The following is a 24282-nucleotide window of genomic DNA, read 5'->3' on the forward strand; positions in this document are numbered from 1 at the left end:
CATTTAATATTAATGACAAATATCAGATATTTGTAACACCTAAATTAAAAATTAGATATTTTTAATAAATATGGGTTAATTATCAAATTTTAATAATACTTGTTACATTTTAAAGTCTAAAAATATTTTCTCCTGGGCAATTTTGGTTAATTTTGTGCTTAATAGTGTTATAAAACCTTTAATTTTAATAACAAATATCAGATAATTGTAACACCTAAATTAAAAATTAGATATTTTTAATAAATATGGGTTAATTATCAAATTTTAATAATACTTGTTACATCTTAAAGTCTAAAAATATGTTCTCCTGGGTATTTTTGGTTAATTTTGTTCTTAATAGTGTTATAAAACCTTTAATATTAATAACAAATATCAGATAATTGTAACACCTATATTAAAAATTAGATATTTTTAATAAATATGGGTTAATTATCAAATTTTAATAATACTTGTTACATTTTAACGTCTAAAATTATTTTCTCCTGGATATTTTTAGGTAATTTTTTGTTTAATAGGGTTATTAAACCTTTAATATTAACAACAAATATCAGATAATTGTGACACCTAAATTAAAAATTAGATATTTTTAATAAATATGGGTTAATTATCAAATTTTAATAATACTTGTTACATCTTAAAGTCTAAAAATATTTTCTCCTGGGTATTTTTGGTTAATTTTGTGCTTAATAGTGTTATAAAACCTTTAATATTAATAACAAATATCAGATAATTGTAACACCTAAATTAAATATTAATATTAATTTTTAATAAAAATGGGTTAATTATCAAATTATAATAATACTTGTTATATTTTAAAGTCTAAAATTATTTTCTCCTGGGTATTTTTGGTTAATTTTGTCTTTAATAAGGTTATAAAACCTTTAATATTAATAACAAATATCAGATAATTGTAACAACTAAATTAAAAATTAGATATTTTTAATTAATATGGGTTAATTATCAAATTTTAATAATACTTGTTACATTTTAAAGTCTAAAAATATTTTCTCCTGGGTATTTTTGGTTAATTTTGTGCTTAATAGTGTTATAAAACCTTTAATTTTAATAACAAATATCAGATAATTGTAACACCTAAATTAAAAATTAGATATTTTTAATAAATATGGGTTAATTATCAAATTTTAATAATACTTGTTACATTTTAAAGTCTAAAATTATTTTCTGCTGGATATTTTTAGGCAATTTTTTGTTTAATAGGGTTATAAAACCTTTAATATTAATAACAAATATAAGATAATTGTGACACCTAAATTAAAAATTAGATATTTTTAATAAATATGGTTCAATTATCAAATTTTAATAATACTTGTTACATCTTAAAGTCTAAAAATATTTTCTCCTGGGTATTTTTGGTTAATTTTGTGCTTAATAGTGTTATAAAACCTTTAATATTAATAACCAATATCAGATAATTGTAACACCTAAATTAAAAATTAGATATTTTTAATATATATATGGGTTAATTATCAAATTTTAATAACACTTGTTACATTTTAAAGTCTAAAATTATTTTCTCTTGGGTATTTTTAGTTAATTCTGTGTTTAATAGGGTTATAAAACCTTTAATATTAATAACAAATATCAGATTATTGTAACACCTAAATTAAAAATTAGATATTTTTAATAAATATGGGTTAATTATCAAATTTTAATAATACTTGTTATATTTTAAAGTCTAAAAATATTTTCTCCTGGGTATTTTTGGTTAATTTTGTACTTAATAGGGTTATAAAACCTTTAATATTAATAACAAATATCAGATAATTGTGACACCTATATTAAAAATTAGATATCTTTAATAAGTATGGGTTAATTATCAAATTTTAATAAAACTTGTTATATCTTAAAGTCCAAAATTATTTTCTCCTGGATATTTTTAGGTAATTTTTTGTTTAATAGGGTTATAAAACCTTTAATATTAATAACAAATATCAGATAATTGTGACACCTAAATTAAAAATTAGATATTTTTAATAAATATGGGTTAATTATCAAATTTTAATAATACTTGTTACATCTTAAAGTCTAAAAATATTTTCTCCTGGGTATTTTTATTTAATTTTGTGCTTAACAGTGTTATAAAACCTTTAATATTAGTAACAAATATCAGATAATTGTAACACCTAAATTAAAAATTAGATATTTTTAATAAATATGGGTTAATTATCAAATTTTAATAATACTTGTTATAATTTAAAGTCTAAAAATATTTTCTCCTGGGTATTTTTGGATAATTTTGTACTTAATAGGGTTATAAAACCTTTAATATTAATAACAAATATCAGATAATTGTGACACCTAAATTAAAAATTAGATATCTTTAATAAGTATGGGTTAATTATCAAATTTTAATAATACTTGTTACATTTTAAAGTCTAAAAATATTTTCTCCTGGGTATTTTTGGTTAATTTTGTGCTTAATAGTGTTATAAAACCTTTAATATTAGTAACAAATATCAGATAATTGTAACACCTAAATTAAAAATTAGATATTTTTAATAAATATGGGTTAATTATCAAATTTTAATAATACTTGTTATATCTTAAAGTCCAAAATTATTTTCTCCTGGATATTTTTAGCTAATTTTTTGTTTAATAGGGTTATAAAACCTTTAATATTAATAACAAATATCAGATAATTGTGACACCCAAATTAAAAATTGGATACTTTTAATAAATATGGGTTAATTATCACATTTTAATAATACTTGTTACATCTTAAAGTCTAAAATTATTTTCTCCTGGATATTTTTAGGTAATTTTTTGTTTAATAGGGTTATAAAACCTTTAATATTAATAACAAATATCATATAAATGTAACACCTAAATTAAAAATTAGATATTTTTAATAAATATGGGTTTATTATCAAATTTTAATAATACTTGTTATATTTTAAAGTCTAAAATTATTTTCTCCTGTGTATTTTTAGGTAATTTTTTGTTTAATTGGGTTATAAAACATTTAATATTAATAACAAATATCAGATAATTGTAACACCTAAATTAAAAATTAGATATATTTAATAAATATGGGATAATTATCAAATTTTAATAATACTTGTTACATCTTAAAGTCTAAAATTATTTTCTCCTGTGTATTTTTAGGTAATTTTTTGTTTAATAGGGTTATAAAACCTTTAATTTTAATAACAAATATCAGATAATTGTAACACCAAAATTAAAAATTAGATATCTTTAATAAATATGGGTTAATTATCAAATTTTAATAATACTTGTTACATTTTAAAGTCTAAAAATATTTTGTCCTGGATATTTTTAGGTAATTTTTTGTTTAATAGGGTTATAAAACCTTTAATATTAATTACAAATATCAGATAATTGTGACACCTAAATTAAAAATTAGATACATTTAATAAATATGGGTTAATTATCACATTTTAATAATACTTGTTACATCTTAAAGTCTAAAATTATTTTCTCCTGGATATTTTTAGGTAATTTTTTGTTTAATAGGGTTATAAAACCTTTAATATTAATAACAAATATCAGATAATTGTAACACCTAAATTAAAAATTAAATATTTTTAATAAATATGGGTTAATTATCAAATTTTAAAAATACTTGTTACATTTTAAAGTCTAAAATTATTTTCTCCTGGATATTTTTAGGTAATTTTTTGTTTAATAGGGTTATAAAACATTTAATATTAATGACAAATATCAGATATTTGTAACACCTAAATTAAAAATTAGATATTTTTAATAAATATGGGTTAATTATCAAATTTTAATAATACTTGTTACATTTTAAAGTCTAAAAATATTTTCTCCTGGGCAATTTTGGTTAATTTTGTGCTTAATAGTGTTATAAAACCTTTAATTTTAATAACAAATATCAGATAATTGTAACACCTAAATTAAAAATTAGATATTTTTAATAAATATGGGTTAATTATCAAATTTTAATAATACTTGTTACATCTTAAAGTCTAAAAATATTTTCTCCTGGGTAGTTTTGTTTAATTTTATGCTTAATAGTGTTATAAAACCTTTAATATTAAAAACAAATATCAGATAATTGTAACACCTATATTAAAAATTAGATATTTTTAATAAATATGGGTTAATTATCAAATTTTAATAATACTTGTTACATTTTAACGTCTAAAATTATTTTCTCCTGGATATTTTTAGGTAATTTTTTGTTTAATAGGGTTATTAAACCTTTAATATTAACAGCAAATATCAGATAATTGTGACACCTAAATTAAAAATTAGATATTTTTAATAAATATGGGTTAATTATCAAATTTTAATAATACTTGTTACATCTTAAAGTCTAAAAATATTTTCTCCTGGGTATTTTTGGTTAATTTTGTGCTTAATAGTGTTATAAAACCTTTAATATTAATAACAAATATCAGATAATTGTAACACCTAAATTAAATATTAATATTAATTTTTAATAAAAATGGGTTAATTATCAAATTATAATAATACTTGTTATATTTTAAAGTCTAAAATTATTTTCTCCTGGGTATTTTTGGTTAATTTTGTCTTTAATAAGGTTATAAAACCTTTAATATTAATAACAAATATCAGATAATTGTAACAACTAAATTAAAAATTAGATATTTTTAATTAATATGGGTTAATTATCAAATTTTAATAATACTTGTTACATTTTAAAGTCTAAAAATATTTTCTCCTGGGTATTTTTGGTTAATTTTGTGCTTAATAGTGTTATAAAACCTTTAATTTTAATAACAAATATCAGATAATTGTAACACCTAAATTAAAAATTAGATATTTTTAATAAATATGGGTTAATTATCAAATTTTAATAATACTTGTTACATTTTAAAGTCTAAAATTATTTTCTGCTGGATATTTTTAGGTAATTTTTTGTTTAATAGGGTTATAAAACCTTTAATATTAATAACAAATATAAGATAATTGTGACACCTAAATTAAAAATTAGATAATTTTAATAAATATGGTTCAATTATCAAATTTTAATAATACTTGTTACATCTTAAAGTCTAAAAATATTTTCTCCTGGGTATTTTTGGTTAATTTTGTGCTTAATAGTGTTATAAAACCTTTAATATTAATAACCAATATCAGATAATTGTAACACCTAAATTAAAAATTAGACATTTTTAATATATATGGGTTAATTATCAAATTTTAATAACACTTGTTACATTTTAAAGTCTAAAATTATTTTCTCTTGGGTATTTTTAGTTAATTCTGTGTTTAATAGGGTTATAAAACCTTTAATATTAATAACAAATATCAGATTATTGTAACACCTAAATTAAAAATTAGATATTTTTAATAAATATGGGTTAATTATCAAATTTTAATAATACTTGTTATATTTTAAAGTCTAAAAATATTTTCTCCTGGGTATTTTTGGTTAATTTTGTACTTAATAGGGTTATAAAACCTTTAATATTAATAACAAATATCAGATAATTGTGACACCTAAATTAAAAATTAGATATCTTTAATAAGTATGGGTTAATTATCAAATTTTAATAAAACTTGTTATATCTTAAAGTCCAAAATTATTTTCTCCTGGATATTTTTAGGTAATTTTTTGTTTAATAGGGTTATAAAACCTTTAATATTAATAACAAATATCAGATAATTGTGACACCTAAATTAAAAATTAGATATTTTTAATAAATATGGGTTAATTATCAAATTTTAATAATACTTGTTACATCTTAAAGTCTAAAAATATTTTCTCCTGGGTATTTTTAGGTAATTTTTTGTTTAATAGGGTTATAAAACCTTTAATTTTAATAACAAATATCAGATAATTGTAACACCAAAATTAAAAATTAGATATCTTTAATAAATATGGGTTAATTATCAAATTTTAATAATACTTGTTACATTTTAAAGTCTAAAAATATTTTGTCCTGGATATTTTTAGGTAATTTTTTGTTTAATAGGGTTATAAAACCTTTAATATTAATTACAAATATCAGATAATTGTGACACCTAAATTAAAAATTAGATACATTTAATAAATATGGGTTAATTATCACATTTTAATAATACTTGTTACATCTTAAAGTCTAAAATTATTTTCTCCTGGATATTTTTAGGTAATTTTTTGTTTAATAGGGTTATAAAACCTTTAATATTAATAACAAATATCAGATAATTGTAACACCTAAATTAAAAATTAAATATTTTTAATAAATATGGGTTAATTATCAAATTTTAAAAATACTTGTTACATTTTAAAGTCTAAAATTATTTTCTCCTGGATATTTTTAGGTAATTTTTTGTTTAATAGGGTTATAAAACATTTAATATTAATGACAAATATCAGATATTTGTAACACCTAAATTAAAAATTAGATATTTTTAATAAATATGGGTTAATTATCAAATTTTAATAATACTTGTTACATCTTAAAGTCTAAAAATATTTTCTCCTGAGTATTTTTGGTTAATTTTGTGCTTAATAGTGTTATAAAACCTTTAATATTAATAACAAATATCAGATAATTGTAACACCTAAATTAAATATTAATATTAATTTTTAATAAAAATGGGTTAATTATCAAATTATAATAATACTTGTTATATTTTAAAGTCTAAAATTATTTTCTCCTGGGTATTTTTGGTTAATTTTGTCTTTAATAAGGTAATAAAACCTTTAATATTAATAACAAATATCAGATAATTGTAACAACTAAATTAAAAATTAGATATTTTTAATTAATATGGGTTAATTATCAAATTTTAATAATACTTGTTACATTTTAAAGTCTAAAAATATTTTCTCCTGGGTATTTTTGGTTAATTTTGTGCTTAATAGTGTTATAAAACCTTTAATTTTAATAACAAATATCAGATAATTGTAACACCTAAATTAAAAATTAGATATTTTTAATAAATATGGGTTAATTATCAAATTTTAATAATACTTGTTACATTTTAAAGTCTAAAATTATTTTCTGCTGGATATTTTTAGGTAATTTTTTGTTTAATAGGGTTATAAAACCTTTAATATTAATAACAAATATAAGATAATTGTGACACCTAAATTAAAAATTAGATAATTTTAATAAATATGGTTCAATTATCAAATTTTAATAATACTTGTTACATCTTAAAGTCTAAAAATATTTTCTCCTGGGTATTTTTGGTTAATTTTGTGCTTAATAGTGTTATAAAACCTTTAATATTAATAACAAATATCAGATAATTGTAACACCTAAATTAAATATTAATATTAATTTTTAATAAAAATGGGTTAATTATTAAATTTTAATAATACTTGTTATATTTTAAATTCTAAAATTATTTTCTCCTGGTTATTTTTGGTTAATTTTGTCTTTAATAAGGTTATAAAACCTTTAATATTAATAACAAATATCAGATAATTGTAACACCTAAATTAAATATTAATATTAATTTTTAATAAAAATGGGTTAATTATTAAATTTTAATAATACTTGTTATATTTTAAATTCTAAAATTATTTTCTCCTGGTTATTTTTGGTTAATTTTGTCTTTAATAAGGTAATAGGTAATTTTTTGATTAATAGGGTTATAAAACCTTTAATATTAATAACAAATATCAGATAATTGTAACACCTAAATTAAAAATTAGATATTTTTAATAAATATGGGTTAATTATCAAATTTTAATAATACTTGTTACATCTTAAAGTCTAAAAATATTTTCTCCTGGGTATTTTTGTTTAATTTTGTGCTTGATAGTGTTATAAAACCTTTAATATTAATAAAAAGTATCAGATATTTGTAACACCTATATTAAAAATTAGATATTTTTAATAAATATGGGTTAATTATCAAATTTTAATAATATTTGTTACATCTTAAAGTCTAAAAATATTTTCTCCTGGGTATTTTTGATTAATTTTGTGCTTAATAGTGTTATAAAACCTTTAATATTAATAACAAATATCAGATAATTGTAACACCTATATTAAAAATTACATATTTTTAATAAATATGGGTTAATTATCAAATTTTAATAATACTTGTTACATTTTAAAGTCCAAAATTATTTTCTCCTGGATATTTTTAGGTAATTTTTTGTTTAATAGGGTTATAAAACCTTTAATATTAATAACAAATATCAGATAATTGTAACACCTATATTAAAAATTACATATTTTTAATAAATATGGGTTAATTATCAAATTTTAATAATACTTGTTACATCTTAAGGTCTAAAAATATTTTCTCCTGGGTATTTTTGATTAATTTTGTGCTTAATGGTGTTATAAAACCTTTAATATTAATAACAAATATCAGATAATTGTGAAACCTAAATTAAAAATTAGATATCTTTAATAAATATGGGTTAATTGTCAAATTTTAATAATACTTGTTACATTTTAAAGTCCAAAATTATTTTCTCCTGGATATTTTTAGGTAATTTTTTGTTTAATAGGGTTATAAAACCTTTAATATTAATTACAAATATCAGATACTTGTGACACCTAAATTAAAAATTAGATACATTTAATAAATATGGGTTAATTATCACATTTTAATAATACTTGTTACATCTTAAAGTCTAAAAATATTTTCTCCTGGGTATTTTTGTTTAATTTTGTGCTTGATAGTGGTATAAAACCTTTAATATTAGTAACAAATATCAGATAATTGTAACACCTAAATTAAAAATTAGATATTTTTAATAAATATGGGTTAATTATCAAATTTTAATAATACTTGTTATATCTTAAAGTCTAAAAATATTTTCTCCTGGGTATTTTAGGTTAATTTTGTGCTTAATAGTGTTATAAAACCTTTAATACTAATAAAAATATCAGATAATTATAACACCTAAATTAAAAATTAGATATTTTTAATAAATATGGGTTAATTATCAAATTATAATAATACTTGTTACATTTTAAAGTCTAAAATTATTTTCTGCTGGATATTTTTAGGTAATTTTTTTGTATAATAGGGTTATAAAACCTTTAATATTAATAACAAATATCAGATAATTGTGACACCTAAATTAAAAATTAGATATTTTTAATAAATATGGGTCAATTATCAAATTTTAATAATACTTGTTACATCTTAAAGTCTAAAAATATTTTCTCCTGGGTATTTTTGTTTAATTTTGTGCTTAATAGTGTTATAAAACCTTTAATATTAATAAAAAGTATCAGATATTTGTAACACCTAAATTAAAAATTAGATATTTTTAATAAATATGGGTTAATTATCAAATTTTAATAATACTTGTTACATCTTAAAATCTAAAAATATTTTCTCCTGGGTATTTTTGTTTAATTTTGTGTTTAATAGTGTTATAAAACCCTTAATATTAATAACAAATATCAGATAATTGTAACACCTATATTAAAAATTAGATATTTTTAATAAATATGGGTTAATTATCAAATTTTAATAATACTTGTTACATCTTAAAGTCCAAAATTATTTTCTCCTCGATATTTTTAGGTAATTTTTTGTTTAATAGGGTTATAAAACCTTTAATATTAATAACAAATATCAGATAATTGTAACACCTAAATTAAAAATTAGATATTTTTAATAAATATGGGTTAATTATCAGATTTTAATAATACTTGTTACATCTTAAAGTCTAAAAATATTTTCTCCTGGGTATTTTTGTTTAATTTTGTGCTTAATAGTGTTATAAAACCTTTAATATTAATAACAAATATCAGATAATTGTAACAACAAAATTAAAAATTAGATATTTTTAATAAATATGGGTTAATTATCAAATTTTAATAATACTTGTTACATTTTAAAGTCTAAAAATATTTTCTCCTGTATATTTTTAGGTAATTTTTTGATTAATAGGGTTATAAAACCTTTAATATTAACAACAAATATCAGATAATTGTGACACCTAAATTAAAAATTAGATATTTTTAATAAATATGGGTTAATTATCAAATTTTAATAATACTTGTTACATCTTAAAGTCTAAAAATATTTTCTCCTGGGTATTTTTGTTTAATTTTGTGCTTAATCGTGTTATAAAACCTTTAATATTAATAACAAATATCAGACAATTGTAACAACTAAATTAAAAATTAAATATTTTTAATAAATATGGGTTAATTATCAAATTTTAATAATACTTGTTACATTTTAAAGTCTAAAAATATTTTCTCCTGGGTATTTTTGGTTAATTTTGTGCTTAATAGGGTTATAAAACCTTTAATATTAATAACAAATATCAGAAATTGTAACACCTAAATTAAAAATTAGATATTTTTAATAAATATGGGTTAATTATCACATTTTAATAATACTTGTTACATCTTAAAGTATAAAATTATTTTCTCCTGGATATTTTTAGGTAATTTTTTGTTTAATAGGGTTATAAAACCTTTAATATTAATGACAAATATCAGATATTTGTAACACCTAAATTATAAATTAGATATTTTTAATAAATATGGGTTAATTATCAAATTTTAATAATACTTGTTACATCTTAAAGTCTAAAAATATTTTCTCCTGGGTATTTTTGTTTAATTTTGTGCTTAATAGTGTTATAAAACCTTTAATATTAATAACAAATATCATATAATTGTAACACCTAAATTAAAAATTAGATATTTTTAATAAATATGGGTTTATTATCAAATTTTAATAATACTTGTTATATTTTAAAGTCTAAAATTATTTTCTCCTGGGTATTTTTAGGAAATTTTTTGTTTAATAGGATTATAAAACCTTTAATATTAATGACAAATATCAGATATTTGTAACACCTAAATTAAAAATTAGATATTTTTAATAAATATGGGTTAATTATCAAATTTTAATAATACTTGTTACATTTTAAAGTCTAAAAATATTTTCTCCTGGGTATTTTTGTTTAATTTTGTGCTTAATAGTGTTATAAAACCTTTAATATTAATAACAAATATCAGATAATTGTAACAACTAAATTAAAAATTAGATATTTTTAATAAATATGGGTTAATTATCAAATTTTAATAATACTTGTTACATTTTAAAGTCTAAAAATATTTTCTCCTGGGTATTTTTGGTTAATTTTGTGCTTAATAGTGTTATAAAACCTTTAATTTTAATAACAAATATCAGATAATTGTAACACCTAAATTAAAAATTAGATATTTTTAATAAATATGGGTTAATTATCAAATTTTAATAATACTTGTTACATCTTAAAGTCTAAAAATATTTTCTCCTGGGTATTTTTGTTTAATTTTATGCTTAATACTGTTATAAAACCTTTAATATTAATAACAAATATAAGATAATTGTAACACCTATATTAAAAATTAGATATTTTTAATAAATATGGGTTAATTATCAAATTTTAATAATACTTGTTACATTTTAACGTCTAAAATTATTTTCTCCTGGATATTTTTAGGTAATTTTTTGTTTAATAGGGTTATAAAACCTTTAATATTAACAACAAATATCAGATAATTGTGACACCTAAATTAAAAATTAGATATTTTTAATAAATATGGGTTAATTATCAAATTTTAATAATACTTGTTACATCTTAAAGTCTAAAAATATTTTCTCCTGGGTATTTTTGTTTAATTTTGTGTTTAATAGTGTTATAAAACCTTTAATATTAATAACAAATATCAGATAATTGTAACACCTATATTAAAAATTAGATATTTTTAATAAATATGGGTTAATTATCAAATTTTAATAGTACTTGTTACATTTTAACGTCTAAAATTATTTTCTCCTGGATATTTTTAGGTAATTTTTTGTTTAATAGGGTTATAAAACCTTTAATATTAACAACAAATATCAGATAATTGTGACACCTAAATTAAAAATTAGATATATTTAGTAAATATGGGTTAATTATCAAATTTTAATAATACTTGTTACATCTTAAAGTCTAAAAATATTTTCTCCTGAGTATTTTTGTTTAATTTTATGCATAATAGTGTTATAAAACCTTTAATATTAATAACAAATATCAGATAATTGTAAAATTAGATATTTTTAATAAATATGGGTTAATTATCAAATTTTAATAATACTTGTTACATTTTAAAGTCCAAAATTATTTTCTCCTGGATATTTTTAGGTAATTTTTTGTTTAATAGGGTTATAAAACCTTTAATATTAATAACAAATATCAGATAATTTTGACACCTAAATTAAAAATTAGATATTTTTAATAAATATGGGTTAATTATCAAATTTTAATAATAATTGTTACATCTTAAAGTCTACAAATATTTTCTCCTGGGTATTTTTGGTTAATTTTGTGCTTAATAGGGTTATAAAACCTTTAATATTAATAAAAAATATCAGATAATTGTAACACCTAAATTAAAAATTAGATATTTTTAATAAATATGGGTTAATTATCACATTATAATAATACTTGTTACATCTTAAAGTATAGAATTATTTTCTCCTGGATATTTTTAGGTAATTTTTTGTTTAATAGGGTTATAAAACCTTTAATATTAATAACAAATATCAGATAATTGTAACACCTAAATTAAAAATTAGATATTTTTAATAAATATGGGTTAATTATCAAATTTTAATAATACTTGTTACATTTTAAAGTCCAAAATTATTTTCTCCTGGATATTTTTAGGTAATTTTTTGTTTAATAGGGTTATAAAACCTTTAATATTAATAACAAATATCAGATAATTTTGACACCTAAATTAAAAATTAGATATTTTTAATAAATATGGGTTAATTATCAAATTTTAATAATAATTGTTACATCTTAAAGTATACAAATATTTTCTCCTGGGTATTTTTGGTTAATTTTGTGCTTAATAGTGTTATAAAACCTTTAATATTAATAACCAATATCAGATAATTGTAACACCTAAATTAAAAATTAGATATTTTTAATAAATATGGGTTAATTATCACATTATAATAATACTTGTTACATCTTAAAGTATAGAATTATTTTCTCCTGGATATTTTTAGGTAATTTTTTGTTTAATAGGGTTATAAAACCTTTAATATTAATAACAAATATCAGATAATTGTAACAACTAAATTAAAAATTAGATATTTTTAATAAATATGGGTTAATTATCAAATTTTAATAATACTTGTTACATTTTAAAGTCCAAAATTATTTTCTCCTGGATATTTTTAGGTAATATTTTGTTTAATAGGGTTATAAAACCTTTAATATTAATAACAAATATCAGATAATTTTGACACCTAAATTAAAAATTAGATATTTTTAATAAATATGGGTTAATTATCAAATTTTAATAATAATTGTTACATCTTAAAGTCTACAAATATTTTCTCCTGGGTATTTTTGGTTAATTTTGTGCTTAATAGTGTTATAAAACCTTTAATATTAATAACAAATATCAGATAATTGTAACACCTAAATTAAATATTAATATTAATTTTTAATAAAAATGGGTTAATTATTAAATTTTAATAATACTTGTTATATTTTAAATTCTAAAATTATTTTCTCCTGGTTATTTTTGGTTAATTTTGTCTTTAATAAGGTTATAAAACCTTTAATATTAATAACAAATATCAGATAATTGTAACACATATTAATAACAAATATCAGATAATTGTAACACCTAAATTAAATATTAATATTAATTTTTAATAAAAATGGGTTAATTATTAAATTTTAATAATACTTGTTATATTTTAAATTCTAAAATTATTTTCTCCTGGTTATTTTTGGTTAATTTTGTCTTTAATAAGGTAATAGGTAATTTTTTGATTAATAGGGTTATAAAACCTTTAATATTAATAAAAAATATCAGATAATTGTAACACCTAAATTAAAAATTAGATATTTTTAATAAATATGGGTTAATTATCACATTATAATAATACTTGTTACATCTTAAAGTATAGAATTATTTTCTCCTGGATATTTTTAGGTAATATTTTGTTTAATAGGGTTATAAAATCTTTAATATTAATAACAAATATCAGATAATTGTAACACCTAAATTAAAAATTAGATATTTTTAATAAATATGGGTTAATTATCAAATTTTAATAATACTTGTTACATCTTAAAGTCTAAAAATATTTTCTCCTGGGTATTTTTGTTTAATTTTGTGCTTGATAGTGTTATAAAACCTTTAATATTAATAAAAAGTATCAGATATTTGTAACACCTATATTAAAAATTAGATATTTTTAATAAATATGGGTTAATTATCAAATTTTAATAATATTTGTTACATCTTAAAGTCTAAAAATATTTTCTCCTGGGTATTTTTGATTAATTTTGTGCTTAATAGTGTTATAAAACCTTTAATATTAATAACAAATATCAGATAATTGTAACACCTATATTAAAAATTACATATTTCTAATAAATATGGGTTAATTATCAAATTTTAATAATACTTGTTACATTTTAAAGTCCAAAATTATTTTCTCCTGGATATTTTTAGGTAATTTTTTGTTTAATAGGGTTATAAAACCTTTAATATTAATAACAAATATCAGATAATTGTAACACCTATATTAAAAATTACATATTTTTAATAAATATGGGTTAATTATCAAATTTTAATAATACTTGTTACATCTTAAGGTCTAAAAATATTTTCTCCTGGGTATTTTTGATTAATTTTGTGCTTAATGGTGTTATAAAACCTTTAATATTAATAACAAATATCAGATAATTGTGAAACCTAAATTAAAAATTAGATATCTTTAATAAATATGGGTTAATTGTCAAATTTTAATAATACTTGTTACATTTTAAAGTCCAAAATTATTTTCTCCTGGATATTTTTAGGTAATTTTTTGTTTAATAGGGTTATAAAACCTTTAATATTAATTACAAATATCAGATACTTGTGACACCTAAATTAAAAATTAGATACATTTAATAAATATGGGTTAATTATCACATTTTAATAATACTTGTTACATCTTAAAGTCTAAAAATATTTTCTCCTGGGTATTTTTGTTTAATTTTGTGCTTGATAGTGGTATAAAACCTTTAATATTTATAAAAAGTATCAGATATTTGTAACACCTAAATTAAAAATTAGATATTTTTAACAAATACGGGTTAATATTTAATATTTATATTTTTAAAATTTAATATTTAAATTTTTAAAATTTAATATTTAAATTTTTAAAATTTAATATTTATATTTTTAAAATTTAATATTTAAATTTTTAAAATTTAATATTTAAATTTTTAAAATATAATATTTAAATTTTTAAAATTTAATATTTAAATTTTTAAAATTTAATATTTAATTTTTTAAAATTTAATATTTAAATTTTTAAAATTTAATATTTAATTTTTTAAAATTTAATATATAAATTTTTAAAATTTAATATTTAAATTTTTAAAATATAATATTTAAATTTTTAAAATTTAATATTTAAATTTTTAAAATTTAATATTTAAATTTTTAAAATTTAATATTTAATTTTTTAAAATTTAATATTTAAATTTTTAAAATTTAATATTTAAATTTTTAAAATTTAATATTTACATTTTTAAAATTTAATATTTAAATTTTTAAAATTTAATATTTAATTTTTTAAAATTTAATATTTAAATTTTTAAAATTTAATATTTAATTTTTTAAAATTTAATATTTAATTTTTTAAAATTTAATATTTAATTTTTTAAAATTTAATATTTAAATTTTTAAAATTTAATATTTAATTTTTTAAAATTTAATATTTAAATTTTTAAAATTTAATATATAATATTTTAAAATTTAATATTTAATTTTTTAAAATTTAATATTTAAATTTTTAAAATTTAATATTTAAATTTTTAAAATATAATATTTAAATTTTTAAAATTTAATATTTAAATTTTTAAAATTTGATATTTAATTTTTTAAAATTTAATATTTAAATTTTTAAAATATAATATTTAAATTTTTAAAGTTTAATATTTAACTTTTAATTTTAATATTTAAATTTTTAAAATGTAAATTTTTAAAATGTAAATTTTTAAAATTTAATATTTTGAAATTTAATATAAAAATTTTTAAAATTTAGTATTTAAATTTTTAAAATTTAATATTTAAATTTTTAAAATTTAATATTTACATTTTTAAAATTTAATATTTAATTATTTAAAATTTAATATTTAAATTTTTAAAATTTAATATTTAATTTTTTAAAATTTAATATTTAAATTTTTAAAATTTAATATTTAAATTTTTAAAATATAATATATAAATTTTTAAAATTTAACATTTAAATTTTTAAAATGTAAAATTTAAATTTTTAAAATTTAAAATTAAAGTTACTTAAATATAATATTTAAATTTTTAAAGTTAAATATTTAAATTTTTAAAATTTAATATTTAAATTTTTAAAATTTAATATTTAAATTTTTAAAATTTAATATTTAAATTTTTAAAATTTAATATTTATATTTTAAAAATTTAATATTTAAATTTTTAAAATATAATATTTAATTTTTTAAAATTTAATATTCAATTTTTTAAAATTTAATATTTAAATTTTTAAAATTTAATATTAAAATTTTTAAAATATAATATTTAAATTTTTAAAATATAATATTTAAATTTTTAAAATTTAATATTTAAATTTTTAAAATTTAATATTTAATTTTTTAAAATTTAATATTTAAATTTTTAAAATTTAATATTTAATTTTTTAAGATTTAATATTTAAATTTTTAAAATTTAATATATAATTTTTTAAAATTTAATATTTAATTTTTTAAAATTTAATATTTAAATTTTTAAAATTTAATATTTAAATTTTTAAAATATAATATTTAAATTTTTAAAATTTAATATTTAATTTTTTAAAATTTAATATTTAAATTTTTAAAGTTTAATATTTAACTTTTAATTTTAATATTTAAATTTTTAAAATGTATATTTTTAAAATTTAATATTTTGAAATTTAATATAAAAATTTTTAAAATTTATTATTCAAATTTTTAAAATTTAATATTTAAATTTTTAAAATTTAATATTTAAATTTTTAAAATTTAATATTTAAATTTTTAAAATTTAATATTTAAATTTTTAAAGTTTAATATTTAATTTTTTAAAATTTCATATTTAAATTTTTAAAATTTAATATTTAATTTTTTAAAATTTAATATTTAAATTTTTAAAATTTAATATTTAAATTTTTAAAATTTAATATTTAATTTTTTAAAATTTAATATTTAAATTTTTAAAAAAAATATTTAAATTTTTAAAATATAATATTTAAATTTTTAAAATTTAATATTTAAATTTTTAAAATTTAATATTTAAATTTTTAAAATTTAATATTTAATTTTTTAAAATTTTATATTTAAATTTTTAAAATTTAATATTTAAATTTTTAAAATTTAATATTTACATTTTTAAAATTTAATATTTAAATTTTAAAAATTTAAATATAAAATTTTAAAAAATATTAAATTTTAAAAATATACATTTTAAAAATTTAAATATTAAAATTAAAAGTTAAATATTAAACTTTAAAAATTTAAATATTAAATTTTAAAAAATTAAATATTAAATTTTAAAAATTTAAATATTATATTTTAAAAATTTAAATATTAAACTTTAAAAATTTAAATATTAAATTTTAAAAAATTAAATATTAAATTTTAAAAATTTAAATATTATATTTTAAAAATTTAAATATTAAATTTTAAAAATTTAAATATTTAATTTTTTAAGATTTAATATTTAAATTTTTAAAATTTAATATATAATTTTTTAAAATTTAATATTTAATTTTTTAAAATTTAATATTTAAATTTTTAAAATTTAATATTTAAATTTTTAAAATATAATATTTAAATTTTTAAAATTTAATATTTAATTTTTTAAAATTTAATATTTAAATTTTTAAAATTTAATATTTAATTTTTTAAAATTTTATATTTAAATTTTTAAAATTTAATATTTAAATTTTTAAAATTTAATATTTACATTTTTAAAATTTAATATTTAAATTTTAAAAATTTAAATATAAAATTTTAAAAAATATTAAATTTTAAAAATATACATTTTAAAAATTTAAATATTAAAATTAAAAGTTAAATATTAAACTTTAAAAATTTAAATATTAAATTTTAAAAAATTAAATATTAAATTTTAAAAATTTAAATATTATATTTTAAAAATTTAAATATTAAACTTTAAAAATTTAAATATTAAATTTTAAAAAATTAAATATTAAATTTTAAAAATTTAAATATTATATTTTAAAAATTTAAATATTAAATTTTAAAAATTTAAATATTTAATTTTTTAAGATTATTTTATTTAAATTTTTAAAATGTATATTTTTAAAATTTAATATTTTGAAATTTAATATAAAAATTTTTAAAATTTATTATTCAAATTTTTAAAATTTAATATTTAAATTTTTAAAATTTAATATTTAAATTTTTAAAATTTAATATTTAAATTTTTAAAATTTAATATTTAAATTTTTAAAATTTAATATTTAATTTTTTAAAATTTAATATTTAAATTTTTAAAATTTAATATTTAATTTTTTAAAATTTAATATTTAAATTTTTAAAATTTAATATTTAAATTTTTAAAATTTAATATTTAATTTTTTAAAATTTAATATTTAAATTTTTAAAAAAAATATTTAAATTTTTAAAATATAATATTTAAATTTTTAAAATTTAATATTTAAATTTTTAAAATTTAATATTTAAATTTTTAAAATTTAATATTTAATTTTTTAAAATTTTATATTTAAATTTTTAAAATTTAATATTTAAATTTTTAAAATTTAATATTTACATTTTTAAAATTTAATATTTAAATTTTTAAAATTTAATATTTAATTTTTTAAAATTTAATATTTAAATTTTTAAAATTTAATATTTAATTTTTTAAAATTTAATATTTAAATTTTTAAAATTTAATATATAATTTTTTAAAATTTAATATTTAATTTTTTAAAATTTAATATTTAATTTTTTAAAATTTAATATTTAAATTTTTAAAATTTAATATATAATTTTTTAAAATTTAATATTTAATTTTTTAAAATTTAATATTTAAATTTTTAAAATGTAAATTTTTAAAATGTAAATTTTTAAAATTTAATATTTTGAAATTTAATATAAAAATTTTTAAAATTTATTATTCAAATTTTTAAAATTTAATATTTAAATTTTTAAAATTTAATATTTAAATTTTTAAAATTTAATATTTAAATTTTTAAAATTTAAATATTAAATTTTAAAAAATTAAATATTAAGTTTTAAAAATTTAAATATTAAATTTTAAAAAATTAAATATTAAATTTTAAAAATTTAAATATTAAATTTTAAAAATTTAAATATTAAATTTTAAAAATTTAAATATTAAATTTTAAAAATTTAAATATTAAATTTTAAAAATTTGAATAATAAATTTTAAAAATTTTTATATTAAATTTCAAAATATTAAATTTTAAAAATATACATTTTAAAAATTTAAATATTAAAATTAAAAGTTAAATATTAAACTTTAAAAATTTAAATATTAAATTTTAAAAAATTAAATATTAAATTTTAAAAATTTAAATATTATATTTTAAAAATTTAAATATTAAATTTTAAAAATTTAAATATTAAATTTTAAAAAATTAAATATTAAATTTTAAAAAATTATATATTAAATTTTAAAAATTTAAATATTAAATTTTAAAAAATTAAATATTAAATTTTAAAAAATTAAATATTATATTTTAAAAATTTAAATATTTAATTTTTAAAATATAAATATTAAATTTTAAAAATTTAAATATTAAATTTTAAAAATTTAAATATTATATTTTAAAAATTTAAATATTAAATTTTAAAAATATAAATATTAAATTTTAAAAATTTAAATATTAAATGTTAAAAATTTAAATATTAAATTTTAAAAATTTAAATAATAAATTTTAAAAAATTAAATATTAAATTTTAAAAAATTAAATATTATATTTTAAAAATTTAAATATTAAATTTTAAAAATTTAAATATTAAATTTTAAAAATTTAAATAATAAATTTTAAAAAACTAAATATTAAATTTTAAAAAATTAAATATTAAATATTAAAAATTTAAATATTAAATTTTAAAAATTTAAATATTAAATTTTAAAAATTTAAATATTAAATTTTAAAAATATAAATATTAAATTTTAAGAATTTAAATATTATATTTTAAAAATTTAAATATTAAATTTTAAAAAATTAAATATTAAATTTTAAAAAATTAAATATTAAATTTTAAATAAAAATTTAAATATTAAATTTTAAAAAATTAAATATTAAAATTTAAAAAATTAAATATTAAATTTTAAAAATTTAAATATTAAATTTTAAAAAATTAAATATTAAATTTTAAAATTTTAAATATTAAATTATAAAAAATTAAATATTAAATTTTAAAAATTTAAATATTAAATTTTAAAAATTTAAATATTAAATTTTAAAAATTTAAATATTAAATTTTAAAAAATTAAATATTAAATTTTAAAAAATTATATATTAAATTTTAAAAATTTAAATATTAAATTTTAAAAAATTAAATATTAAATTTTAAAAATTTAAATATTAAATTTTAAAAAATTAAATATTAAATTTTAAAAAATTAAATATTAAATTTTAAAAAATTAAATATTAAATTTTAAAAATTTAAATATTAAATTTTAAAAATTTAAATATTAAATTTTAAAAATTTAAATATTAAATTTTAAAAAATTAAATATTAAATTTTAAAAATTTAAATATTAAATTTTAAAAATTTAAATATTAAATTTTAAAAAATTAAATATTAAATTTTAAAAATTTAAATATTAAATTTTAAAAAATTAAATATTAAATTTTAAAAATTTAAATATTAAATTTTAAAAATTTAAATATTAAATTTTAAAAATTTAAATATTAAATTTTAAATATTTGAATAATAAATTTTAAAAATTTTTATATTAAATTTCAAAATATTAAATTTTAAAAATATACATTTTAAAAATTTAAATATTAAAATTAAAAGTTAAATATTAAACTTTAAAAATTTAAATATTATATTTTAAAAATTTAAATATTAAATTTTAAAAAATTAAATATTAAATTTTAAAAATTTAAATATTAAATTTTAAAAATTTAAATATTATATTTTAAAAATTTAAATATTAAATTTTAAAAATTTAAATATTAAATTTTAAAAAATTAAATATTAAATTTTAAAAAATTATATATTAAATTTTAAAAATTTAAATATTAAATTTTAAAAAATTAAATATTAAATTTTAAAAATTTAAATATTAAATTTTAAAAAATTAAATATTGAATTTTAAAAAATTAAATATTAAATTTTAAAAAATTAAATATTAAATTTTAAAAATTTAAATATTAAATTTTAAAAATTTAAATATTAAATTTTAAAAATTTATATATTAAATTTTAAAAAATTAAATATTAAATTTTAAAAATTTAAATATTAAATTTTAAAAATTTAAATATTATATTTTAAAAATTTAAATATTATATTTTAAAAATTTAAATATTAAATTTTAAAAAATTAAATATTAAATTTTAAAAAATTAAATATTAAATTTTAAATAAAAATTTAAATATTAAATTTTAAAAAATTAAATATTAAAATTTAAAAAATTAAATATTAAATTTTAAAAATTTAAATATTAAATTTTAAAAAATTAAATATTAAATTTTAAAATTTTAAATATTAAATTTTAAAAAATTAAATATTAAATTTTAAAAATTTAAATATTAAATTTTAAAAATTTAAATATTAAATTTTAAAAATATAAATATTAAATTTTAAAAAATTAAATATTAAATTTTAAAAAATTATATATTAAATTTTAAAAATTTAAATATTAAATTTTAAAAAATTAAATATTAAATTTTAAAAATTTAAATATTAAATTTTAAAAAATTAAATATTAAATTTTAAAAAATTAAATATTAAATTTTAAAAAATTAAATATTAAATTTTAAAAATTTAAATTTTAAAAATTTAAATATTAAATTTTAAAAATTTAAATATTAAATTTCAAAAATTTAAATATTAAATTTTAAAAAATTAAATATTAAATTTTAAAAATTTAAATATTAAATTTTAAAAATTTAAATATTAAATTTTAAAAATTTAAATATTAAATTTTAAAAATTTGAATAATAAATTTTAAAAATTTTTATATTAAATTTCAAAATATTAAATTTTAAAAATTTACATTTTAAAAATTTAAATATTAAAATTAAAAGTTAAATATTAAACTTTAAAAATTTAAATATTATATTTTAAAAATTTAAATATTAAATTTTAAAAAATTAAATATTAAATTTTAAAAATTTAAATATTAAATTTTAAAAATTTAAATATTATATTTTAAAAATTTAAATATTAAATTTTAAAAATTTAAATATTAAATTTTAAAAAATTAAATATTAAATTTTAAAAAATTATATATTAAATTTTAAAAATTTAAATATTAAATTTTAAAAAATTATATATTAAATTTTAAAAATTTAAATATTAAATTTTAAAAAATTAAATATTAAATTTTAAAAAATTAAATATTAAATTTTAAAAAATTAAATATTAAATTTTAAAAATTTAAATATTAAATTTTAAAAATTTAAATATTAAATTTTAAAAATTTAAATATTAAATTTTAAAAAATTAAATATTAAATTTTAAAAATTTAAATATTAAATTTTAAAAATTTAAATATTAAATTTTAAAAATTTAAATATTAAATTTTAAAAATTTAAATATTAAGTTTTAAAAATTTAAATATTAAATTTTAAAAATTTGAATAATAAATTTTAAAAATTTTTATATTAAATTTCAAAATATTAAATTTTAAAAATTTACATTTTAAAAATTTAAATATTAAAATTAAAAGTTAAATATTAAACTTTAAAAATTTAAATATTATATTTTAAAAATTTAAATATTAAATTTTAAAAAATTAAATATTAAATTTTAAAAATTTAAATATTAAATTTTAAAAATTTAAATTTTAAATTTTAAAAAATTAAATATTAAATTTTAAAACATTTTTAAAATTTAATATTTAAATTTTTAAAATTTAATATTTAAATTTTTAAAATTTAATATTTAAATTTTTAAAACGTAAACTTTTAAAATTTAAATTTTTAATATTTAAAATTTAAATTTTTAAAATTTAATATTTAAATTTTTAAAATTTATTATTATTTATTATTTAAATTTTTAAAATTTAATATTTAAAATATAAAATTTAAATTTTTAAAATTTAAAATTTAAATTTTTAATATTTAATATTTAAATGTTTAAAATTTTAAATTTATATTTTTAAAATTCAAAAATTACAAAATTAAAATATCAATATTTAATATTTAATTTTTTATAATTTAATATTTAAATTTTTAAAATTTAATATTTAAATTTTTATAATTTAATATTTAAATTTTTAAAATATAATATTTAAATTTTTAATATTTAAAATTTAAATTTTTAAAATTTACCATTTAAATTTTTAATAATTAAAATTTTAATTTTTATATTTTAAAATATAAATTTTTAATAATTAAATTTTTAAAGTGTAATATTTAAATTTTTAAACTAAACTTTAAAAAATTAAGTATTAAATATTGACATTTAATTTTTTAATTTTTGAATATTATAAATTTAATTTTAAATAATTATACATTAAAAATTTATACTTTATATTTTAAAAATTTAAATATTACATTTTAAAAATTTAAATATTACATTTTAAAAATTTAAATATTAAATATTAAAAATTTAAATATTAAATTTTAAAAAATTAAACATTTAATATTGACATTTAATTCTTTAATTTTTGAATATTAAAAATTTAATTTTAAATAATTATATATTAAAAATTTAAATATTAATATTTAATATTTAAATTTTTATAATTTAATATTTAAATTTTTAAAATTTAATATTTAAATTTTTAATATTTAATATTTATATTTTTAAAATTTAATATTTAAATTTTTATAATTTATTATTATAATTTTTAAAATTTAATATTTAAATTTCTAAAATTTAATATTTAACCTTTTAAAATTTAAAATTTAAATTTTTAAAATTTAAAATTTAAATATTTAATATTTGAAATTTAAATATTTAGAATTTAAGATTTAAATTTTTAAAATTTAATATTTAAATGTTTAATATTTTTAATTTTAAAAATTTAAATTTTTAAAATTAAAAAATAAAAAAATTAAAATATCAATATTTAATATTTAATTTTTTAAAATTTATTATTTAAATTTTTAGAATTTAATATTTAAATTTTTAATAATTAAATTTTTTAAATT

Source organism: Aethina tumida, chromosome 8 (assembly GCF_024364675.1).
Source record: "Aethina tumida isolate Nest 87 chromosome 8, icAetTumi1.1, whole genome shotgun sequence".
Lineage (NCBI taxonomy): Eukaryota > Metazoa > Arthropoda > Insecta > Coleoptera > Nitidulidae > Aethina > Aethina tumida.